Source organism: Prinia subflava, chromosome 15 (assembly GCF_021018805.1).
Source record: "Prinia subflava isolate CZ2003 ecotype Zambia chromosome 15, Cam_Psub_1.2, whole genome shotgun sequence".
NCBI classification, from domain to species: Eukaryota; Metazoa; Chordata; class Aves; order Passeriformes; family Cisticolidae; genus Prinia; species Prinia subflava.
Window position 1 is genome coordinate 16,148,358 of NC_086261.1, and position 10,709 is coordinate 16,159,066.

Below are 10,709 nucleotides of genomic sequence, written 5' to 3' on the forward strand. Positions count from 1 at the left end.
CAGCCCCAGCCCCGCTCCCGCTGGAGCCCAGCCCTGCTCCACACCCTCCCCGGCTCTGGAGAGGCGCAGCCGCCGCAGGGACCCGCAGGGAGCAGATTCCCAGCCCTGCTGCTGCTCTCCAGCCTTTCCCAGCCCTGCCTGTCGCTCCTGGCGAGCCCAGAGCTGCTTCTCTTCCCCTGCACACAGCCCCAGGCTCAGCATCTCCCTCCAGGGCCCCTCACAGCGACAATCCTTTGCCTTTCTTTAGGGTTGCCCTGCCCAATTTATCATTTTTTCCCCAAAGTTTATGATTTTCCCCCCCTAGTTCTGCTTTCTGGAAGCACATGGGAAGGAGGTTTCAGCCTTTCCACCGAGGCTGTTTCGTTCCTGTGCTCGTGCTTCCCTAAAAGTGCAATTCAAACAACTTTAATTGTATATTATTTTCTCTCTGAATTGCCCCCGTGGATAATTTGTCTTCTCTCAGTGTAGCTGAAGGGAGTACAATCTTATCTTTCAGCTCCAGCAAGGCTGACAATTTCCTATCTTCTGATGCCTTCTGCTCTTCACTATGTTGGGGCTTTGTTAGAGAGTTGATTAAAGCAAAATTGCTTTTTTTTTTACTGCAATTTTGCTGCAATCTAACCCAGAAATGCCCAAAGAATCACAATCATCTTTCACAATGCTCCCGTGTTCCCTGCTATAAAAGTCTCTCCTGCCCAGGCTGGAGAATTCAGCAGCAGCTTTAATGCTTGCCATCAATTAAACCTCCCCTCCTGTCACTCCTCTCTCTGAGCTGTAGGAGGTGAAAGAGTCGGGATGTTCAGCCCAGTCTGGTCATTCACTCTTGCTCATTTTCTCCTGTTGATAAAAAAATCTCTTCATAAATTGCTTTTCTTTTACCGTGTGCATCCAGCTCTTCCCGATCCTCTCCACTGCAATTTCCTCAGCTTGTTTCTCAGGAGTCTGAACGCCCCAACACACAGAGAGTCTGAAATCCCCAAATTCTCCCATTTTAGCCCATTTTCAGGCCTCGGTGGGGGCAGAACCGTGGAATACCCCAAGCTGGAAGGATCAGCAAAGCCCAGCCACCGGCCCTCACAGGACACCCCAAAATGTGGCACTGAGCAGCACAGCCCCAGCCCTGACCCCACTTTGGGGGGGTTAAAACAATGACTTTGTGTTATAAGTGTGACCCAATTTTAATTAATAAAATAATTTTTATTAATTAACAAATTACAAATCAAAAATTTTGAGCAAACCAGCCCCGGCTTGTTCGGTTACACTTATTTTTATGTACTTACAGCCTTATAACTCAAACAATCCCATTTTATAATTTTATAACACAAATTAACCCATAGCATTTATTACAATTTCCGCCAATTCTAATTTTCCCATATAAATCGTGTTTGTTTCACCTGAGTTACCCCACTGAGGATTATTTCTTCCTGCTTCAAATTTTGCCAAGATTAATGCTGCTTGGTTTACTTTTCTACTTCTCAGATTCATTAATTTTAGGACTTGCATACCTCATGTTATCCAGTGCATAGAACCAGTGATACCAAAGATGATAATTCCTATTATTGGTCCCAATATAAGATATCCAATTATTCCCTTGGTTTTCCCTTCTCCCAGAATTAATCCCCACCATGAGGTACCCATGTTTGAATTTCTCCTTTTTGCTGGAATTCTTTCTTCTTTACTTACGATCCTCTCTATCTTATTAGAGATTACCCTTCCTCTTTCAATTCTATCCTTTACTGTGGCCTGCTGTTGATATCTGATATCCTTAATTCCAGATTGGTTAGCAGTTATTAATGTTAAGATATTTAAGGTTACATTTCCCATTATTTCTATTGCTAAAAGCTCCTCCTGTGGGTTATCCTGGACATCATACCTCCCCGTTTGTACTGGAAATTCCCTTTTAAACATTTCATCCTTCTGGTTTGGAGCCAGGCCTGACCAAAGGTTTTTCAGGGGCATTTTTTTTTTCTTTAACCATCTCTTTTCTATCGCTTTTGGAAGCTCCCAGCACTGAGTGTTGTTGAAGCTGTAGTACCCTGTTCTCCTCTCCTGGTGAAGCTGTGTGTGGTTATCTGGCCCATTTTTGGACCCACGATCACGCTCATGACTAGAAGGGTTTTCCACAAGGTTATTTCAGGGTTTTCCACAAGGTTATTTCAGGGTTTTCTGCCTGAGCCTTGCCCGTTGGGTTACAGCCAGTGGCAGGGCTGTCCCTCTTCTCGGCAGCAAGGATTTTCCACTCGGAGCCTCTGCCTGGTTCTAGCAGCATGTCGTCCTTAAAATGTGCCCCACCTCGACAGCTTCACAGGGTCAGCTATGCAGGGTACCTTGTTGGCTTTCCGACACTCAGTTGCTAACCCTTGAGCCTTTGAATTTAATTTTTCCCTTATCCCGTTCAAATATAAAGAATGCCAATCAGCCGAGACTGGGTCTAGTGCCCCTAATTGGACTGTGCCCCTTAAAAACCTGATGGTCCAGTCCTGTTCCTCTTCAGAGCACTTCATACACAGCCCCGAAGGCATCCATCCCCACTTACAATTCACAGCCCAAATCTCATTACAATACTCGCATTTGAAATGTACAAAATGGTTACAAGGACATTCAGGGCAGGTGATTGTTCCTCTCTGGGCCATCTGCAGCTCCGATGTGATTTGACTTTCAGGTCTCCTGGAGAGGAGGTGATTTTCCACTCGGGCTCCCTTCCCTGGGGTTTGATCCTCTTCACTCTCCAGGCGAGTGTCCACCCCTTCTCCGCAGTTCTCACTGCTGTGTCTGTTGTTAAAAGAACAAGAAATGGCCCTTCCCAGGGCAGGGTTAGAGACACCTCTAATTTTAATTAGTACTTCATCTCCTGGCTGTGTGTTGTGAATCGCAAATCCCAGAGGAGTGCTTTGTGTTAAAATTCCTTTCCTTCTAAGTTTTTGTAGATTTTTATTCATTGCTATTAGACAGGCTTGGATCTGACCATCCTCAAATATAGAATGTCCTACTATCCCTTCTAGTGGATTAAACTGATTTAATAATTGTCCTAGGGCTTGACCAAACAGGTTGGCAGAGCCCGTGAACCCTTGGGGCAGGGATGTCCAAGGAAGCTGCTGTATTCTATGGGTCTCAGGGTCCTCCCACTGAAATGGGAAAAAATCTCGACTGTCCTCAGCCAGAGGACATGTCCAGAATGCATCTTTGAGGTCTATAACACCATACCAGGTGTCCTCGGGGGAAATCTGATTCAGGAGGATGCAGGGATTTGCCACTACTGGAAAATTTATTTTTGTTCTTTGGTTCACAGCCCTCAAATCTTGAACAAATCTAGAACTCCCATCAGGCTTTTTTTACTGCCAGAATTGGGGTGTTATGTCTGGACACACAGGGTTCCAAAATTCCCCTTTTTACTAAATCATCAATCATGGGCTTCAACCCTCTCCTTCCCTCTGGGGAGATGGGGTACTGTTTAATCCTTATGGGCTCCTCAGGCTGTTGAATCTCAATAGAAATAGGTGTGATTTTTATTCTCCCTCCTTCCCCTTTATTGTGCCACACTATGGGGTCTATTTCATTCTTATCTTCCTCTGTTAATCAATATAAACTCATCAATAGTCCAATCCCTGGACTATCAAATTTATTCCCAACTCTATAATCAAGTCTCTTCCTAATAAATTGTAATCCGCTTCCTCCACCAATAACAAACTCCCAACACAAATCTTATTCTCTGACTCAATTTCCACATTTTTAACAATTGGAACTCTAAAGGGTTCCTCCTTAGCTCCAATCACCCTCATTGTATCCCAACTTTTGACACAACCTTTCGGCAACCTTTGGACCGTGGAGTGTTCAGCCCCCGTGTCCACCATGAAGGGAATTTCCTCCTTGTGGGGTCCTATTTTTAATTTTATCTGAGGCTCGTTAGATGGTCCCGACCCCGGAGGAGAGAGCCCAAGACAACCCTCAGCGTCTAATTTTAAGACCTGCTCATCCTTCATCCTCTTCTGACAATCCTTTTTGAAATGTCCTTCATGTCCACAATAAAAACATTTTTGCTGTTTCTTAAATTTTTCCAGCTCCTTTTTACCTGGGTGCGAGCGCTGTCTGCTGGCGCCGCTCGTCCTCGTTCTCCCAGAACTGGAAGGCAGCTCCTCCTTCCTCTGCATCTCCCTGACAGCGGCTACCAGCCCTCTAACTTGTGCCTCTTCTCTTCTCATGTAGACCTTTTGTGCCTCCCTTAATAATTCCTGCAATCCCTTCTCTTGCCAATCCTCTATTTTCTCCAATTTCCTCCTGATATCCTGCCACGACCTGACCACGAATTGAATCTTCAACAACACCTCTCCCACCGGGGAGCTGGGGTCCATTCCTGAATACATTTGGAGACTCTTTCTCAGTCTGTCTAACCAGTCCGAGGGGGGCTCATCTCTCCCTTGACATTCATTTAAAGCCTTACTAATGTTCTGACCCTTAGGTACCGCCTCTCTAATACCTTGTATCACCAAATTCCTTAAATCTACCATATTCTGTCTGTCAGTATCCAATTGAGCATTCCACCCCGGGTTCTGGCTAGGCCATTTTACATGTCCTGGTGAACTCTGGGGATTTCTACGCTCCCACTCTCTCATTCCAGCCTGCCTGATCAATTCCCTCTCCTCATGGTTAAACAGCAACCTCATGATGGCTATAATATCCTCATAAGTGTAAATACCCATTCCCAAAAACTCATCGACGCGTTCTGCCACACCTATCGGATCATCCATCAACCTTCCCATGTCCTTCTTGAAAGCCCTCACGTCCGAGGTATTAATGGGAACATTTATGTAACCGATAACACCTGGAGCGGTGGGCACCTCCCGAAAGGGGAGCAATCTGTGCCCCTCTTCCTCATTCTCACTCTCCTCCTCACTAGTCTTTCCCCCTTCCTGCTGAGTTCTCCTAACTGGGAGAGTGGGTGCTGGTTGAACCGTGCACTGGCTGGGGCCCGGGAGAGGAGCTGCTTCCCCCGCCAAAGAGGCTTCCTCAGGGGCTGGAGAAACCCGTGGAGGTGGTGGAGGCATTTGTGGAAGTTGGAATTCCGCTTGCAGGGCCCGGCTCTCGAGCAGTGGCGCTGACACCCCTGCTGTGGGACCCGGGACCGACTGTGGTGACAGGGACGATATTGGGGAAGGGACAGGGTCTGGTGCAGGCGGGGGCACATGTGCAGAATAGGGAGTGGGGAGATTATCTGGGGGATCCCATTCGTCCCCTCTAGCAGTTCTCACAGGATACAACCTAATACACGCCCGTTCCCACAATTGGGCATAATCATATTCCTCAAATTCCCTTTTATCTTTACTCTTCACGTAATCACACAAAGCCTGGCAAGTCCGCTGCTCAAAGGTACCAAGCACTGGCCAGGTTATGTGCTGTCTGATCTCCTTCCCTCCCCAGACCTCCACACAAAAATGGATCATCTTCTCCTTAGATTTCCTTCTCCTCGCGGGACACTCCTGCCAACACTCCAACATCCATCCCAGTGGGCTTCCCCACGGGATTCCGGGGAGGTTAGCACTCTCTCCCGGGGAGCTTCCCTGACTTTTGCTAAGGTAGGATCCCATCCTCCCTGCTCCACGTCCTCCCGACCCTGAATATAACACAGTTATACTCAGTACTTTTCCAAGTTTACGCTTGGTATCGCCAAGCTAGTAATCAGCAGGGGGACCGTCCCGTGAGGCTTCACTTGACGATGGTCTCTCTATTTCACAGTTCCTTTGGACCCTCCCTGATCGCAGCTAAAAGGGCTCACCAGTCCGAAACTCCTAAGGGAGTGCCCTTCCCTTTTAGCGCCTGGTGACCAATTCTGTTCCCCGACCCACCCAGGACCGGGGACCACACAGACAGACGACAAACGTCCCTCACAGAACAATGGAACTGCGGCCTTGGGGTCCTCACTCGCCCCGTGATAAATCACCTCTCACTCACGCACGCACACCCGGTCACCCCCGCTCAACCACACAATACTCACGGCCTTCTTTTCCTGCGTGGATTCTTCGTGCAGGGAGATTTTTAGAAGTGAAAAAATTTCCACGGTTCTGGGGAGCCCTTCCCTGGGTCCCCGCTGAGTTCTTGAGAGCCCCTCCCAAGCTAGCTAGCGTTTACCTGACCCTTTCTATTTTAATTTTGATTGGTTTGATGGCCAGTTTTGGCTCTGCAAACTCTCCCTGTTCCGCCGAGCCGCTGAAACAGCAGGGCGCCTCTCGAGCCAAAAAGGGGGGCTGCAGATCCCCCCAAAAACTGGCCCCACGTTTGTGCAAAAATCAAAAATTTTGGGCAAACCAGCAACCGAAAGTACAGTGTCGATGGCCCGGGAACTGGCACTGGGTGAAATTTATGGACACAGCCTCTAGCGCACTGAGTCCCTCCCTTGTTCACAAAAGCGGAACTCGTCCCGGGCTCCACCTTAAATTCACTTTATTTTGCCCGCAGCACCCAAAGTTCTTTGTCTTATTCTCCCGCCCCGTCTTCTGAACAGGCACTTCCGAGAAAGATGAATAATAACTTTGGGTTTTCGGTGGGTCCTCCCAGCAGCAGAATAGATCTTCCAGGGAGAGGTCGAATTGATGAATAGAGGTGTGTCTCCCCAGATACTGCTGCCGAGATCGATATCTCTGGGCACTTAACAGTCCTTCTTGCCCAGAAAGGGTTGCTCCTTCTTCCTTTCTTCTGGTTAATGGCCATACTTCTCCCCATCAACTCCACCCGGCCACAGTTTTTGTTCCCCTGAGAAAAGCAACTTTTACAAGCCGGAGTTTGCCCGGTTTTCCTGTTGCAAACGCCAGCTCGCTGGTTATATTTATTTTATACATATATACTACACAAATATATATTCTTAACACACGCATTATCCCAGGTCCTGTATAACAGTGTCTGCTCCGATATTGCCGTTGCTGCCCAGACTAATATCTTTTCTTGATAACTCAGTCCACCCCCCATTCTTGTGGGTAATGTTGGTGCTTCTCACTTCCCCAGCCTCATCCTGAGTCTCCTGGCAGCAGCTTTTTTTTGGACCTAAAATGTAATTGCTACAATTGCTTACTGGTTTCACTGCAACAAGCCCGGGCTTGCTCGGTTACACTTATTTTTATGTACTTACAACCTTATAACACGAACAATCCCGTTTTATAATTTTATAGCGCGAATTATCCCACAGCATTTATTACACTTTGGGCTGGTCGAGATTGCTCTGGGGTTTTGGTAACCCCCCAGCCAGCGGGAGAAGGTTTTTGGACTTGGGTTGTGCATGACACCTAAATATTGGGATGGTTTGCACTTGTGAAATACAAAGTTGTGTTTCGTGTCAGGGAAATAAAAAGAATCTGTGTAATTGTAATTGTAGAACACAGCCATGGGACAGTTACAAAAATGAGTTCTAATAAACAACGAAGGAAAGCATGGAACTTGTTTTTTTGAACAAATTTTGCTTGCAATTATCTATTATAAATCTCAAGCTATTCGGTAATAAGTGTCTTTGAATTATAACTTTAGAAGCTTGTTTTGTATTAAAGAATTTTAAACTGTAGTTTTAGAATGTAAAAAGGCTTTCTCACAGACTGGTAAAAAAAAAAAAAAATCCTGGATACGGAAGAAAATATTTCAGCTCGCTGATTTATGGTTCCTGAAAAAGGAAAACTGAACATCACTATCAGAGACTGATAGACCTGGAAAATGGAAGCTGGACCCCACATCTGGAAGCTGAACCCCACCACCTGGGATACATATCCTGGATGTACATCCTGGAATATTGAAATTTAAAATAGACCACAATAGCTATTGAATAATGACGTTAAATATTGGAAATAGAAACTGGTGAGAAAAGCTTATGAATATGTCTGAATATAGCAAATAAAATACCAGCAAGTCCAGCAATGGGTATGCAGTCGGAAGGGAAAATCTTTCCACTGTACCCAGTGCGCTGTCTTTGCTCACACTTTACTATGATAATTAATTAATTATTAAATTGAATTGCTGCTTGATATATTGGCCGTGTCAAGCGTCTCATTTCTAACACGAGGGAGGAGGTTTCATTAAATCACTTTTATTGCATCACTGGCCGGAGTGTGCCCCAGGGCAGCAGAGAACGCTGATCAGAGCGAGCCATTAGGGTCAGAACCACCCCTGGCTAATGCAACCTGCAGCACGCAGGGCTAGGAAAATTACATTTATCATTGCCAAGGCCAACTGATAGCTTTCATCTGGATTGAGCTGCTGAAGGACGAGCTGCGGGGGCTGGGGGAATAAACATCCTCCACAAGGGATTCGAGAGGCAGCACGGTGCGGTCCCCGCGCTGCAGTGACCTCCTGGCTGTCCCCTCTGTCACCGGCACGCCGATCGCTGCTCATTGTCTTCATTTCATGTTAATCACTGCTCTTTAGGCAGATGGATTATCGGCCTGCTGCCTGGCTGCCTGCGCCCTGCGGCGCCTCTGGCCGCTCGATGACGGCCGAGATAGCACCGCTCCCGTTCATGGCTGGGGCTGGGAGCTGTCCCCAACACCCCAAACCAGCCCTGGGCACCCCACAGTGACCCCACACCGTGTGGGGCAGGAGCCAGGAGGGAATCCCGGTGCTCAGTGATGGCCATGACAGCACAGGTCCCATCGACAGCTGGGGCTGGGAGCTGTCCCCAGCCCCAAACCAGCCCTGGGCACCCCACAGTGACCCCCACATGTTGTGGGGCCAGAGCCAGGAGCCAGGAGGGAATCATGGAATCACTGAATAGGGGGATGGGAAGGGACCCATCAGTCCAAGCCCCGGTCCTGCACAAGAATCCCACCCTGCCCTTGGCAGCCTCAGGGCTGTGCCCGTTCCCTGGGGAGCCTGGGCAGTGCCCAGCACACTCTAGGGGAGAACCTTTCCCTGATCTGCAGCCTGACCGTCCCTGGCACAGCTCCAGCCGTGCCCTGGGGCCTGGCCCTGGTCAGGAGAGCAGAGCTGGGTACCTGCCCCTCCAGTGTCCCCCCAGTGCCGCTCAGGAGGGTGTGGAAGGGCACAGGGAGGTGTCCCCTCAGCTCCCCCTTCTCCAGGCTGAGCAAACCAAGTGCCCAGACAGGAAGGGCACTGCCAAATACATCCCTGAGGGAAAACTGAGGGAAAACAGCTCCTTGAGCTGTCCCTGGGTGTAACAACCAGGGATGTCCCAGCTCTTCTGCCTCTTGAGCAAACCAGCACTGAGATAAGTCCTGGGCCACTGAGGCCCTGGACAGCCCCACGTGGGGTGGCATTCCCACCCACGGCTTGGGAACCCTTTTAAGCTCAGCCCAGGGCTGGTTTTGGTGTGTTCTGAGCTCCTGCTGGTCTCTAGTTTAGCCCCAGCTGTCCCTGCACCTCTGGGCCCCAGGGATCTGGCCTGGATTGATTTCCCAGTTTGAGCTCAGGTCTGCTTTGTGCCCCTTGCTTTGCCCAGGGATCTGAATCCTGGCCTGATTTCCCAGCTTGAGCTCAGGTCTGCTTTGTGGCCCTGGCTCTGCCCAGGGATCTCGTGGCTCTGTCCAGCCCCAGGCGCCCTTGCTGGGATTGGTCCTGAGCTATGGATTGGTATTTCCAGTCTATCTTGTGCAGGATGTGGGCACTCCTGGCTGCTCTCCTTCCCTGCCAGCCACGGCACTGTTTCCTTTCCTTCCCATCCCTGTGGGAGAAGAGCCCTCCCTGCTGCCCCACAAGGGCACCCCGTGTCCAAAGCCACTCCCCAGGCTACTAAAATGTCACAAGAACAGCCTGAGTGTCCCCAGAGCACGGGGCTGTCCCTGCAGCCACCACAAGAGCCCGAATCCCCGCTTTTCTCCTCAGGGAGAAGGAGAAGACTGCAGGAAGGGAGGCAGTGCCCAGCCTGGCTGGAGCCAGCCCTGTGCTAATCCAGGGGTGCCACCTGCCGTCTGCTCCTGCCGCATCAGCCACATCCTGAAAATCCCTCCAGATGTTCCAGATTTTCCCCCTGTGCCTTCCCGGAGACCCTCACTGGCACCCAGGAGCAAGCTGGGGTGTAGCAAAGCTGTCCCCACGCACCCTGCCCGTGGCTGGATGGAGCTGCTCCCAAAAAAAGTTATCCCTTCCCTCGGGGTAATGAGGTCAGGGAATGGCTGGGTTATTGGGCCCCATTCCCTAAAAAATTGGGTGGAGAAAAACATTACAGCGTGGCTGAGCTGGATGAAGGATTTGCAGTGGAGACAAATAATTTTGGGCTGGCTCAGAGAGGAGGGAGAGCAGTTTGATTTGTGTCCCTCTGCAGAAAATAAGGTCAGGCCAACTTCAGCTTTCTGTCATAACAGAGCTGATCTCAGCCCTGCCGAGATCCCTGCCCGGACTCAGAGCTTGCATTCCAAACCACCCTGCCCCAAATCGCCGCTCGTGTCACGCGTTTGTTTTGCATGGGAAGCCGCTTCTGCTCCGAGTGGAAAGCGCGGAGTGACTCCGGCCCGAGCGCTGCCCACAGGGGCAGGGAGCACAGGGAGGAGCCGGGAATGACCCAGCTGCTGTTCCCCACGGACTGGGAAGTGTCAGCTCAGCTTTCTGCTGAGGAATAAAGAACATCTAGTTTTGGGTTTTTTTGGTTTTTTTCCTACCCTGACATCTTTAATGGTTTTCTTGTTTATTTTTTTTTTTCTTTTGCCTTTGACTCTTTTCCCTCAGAACACGTCACCGTGTGATTTTACAAGCTCTCCCTCCTCTCGTCTCAGAGCACGGGGGTT

The 10,709-nt window shown here is 49.4% G+C and overlaps 1 long non-coding RNA gene across 1 annotated transcript; it reads right to left on the reverse strand.

Moving 5' to 3' along the window:
• Positions 1–1,674: 1,674 nt before the first annotated feature.
• LOC134558513 (uncharacterized) lies at positions 1,675–9,021 on the reverse strand. The gene is made up of 2 exons (XR_010082365.1): positions 5,990–9,021; positions 1,675–2,772 (listed from the first exon to the last, which is right to left on the reverse strand). It is a non-coding gene; the product is annotated as an uncharacterized LOC134558513 (long non-coding RNA).
• Between the last annotated feature and the right edge of the window lie 1,688 nt (positions 9,022–10,709).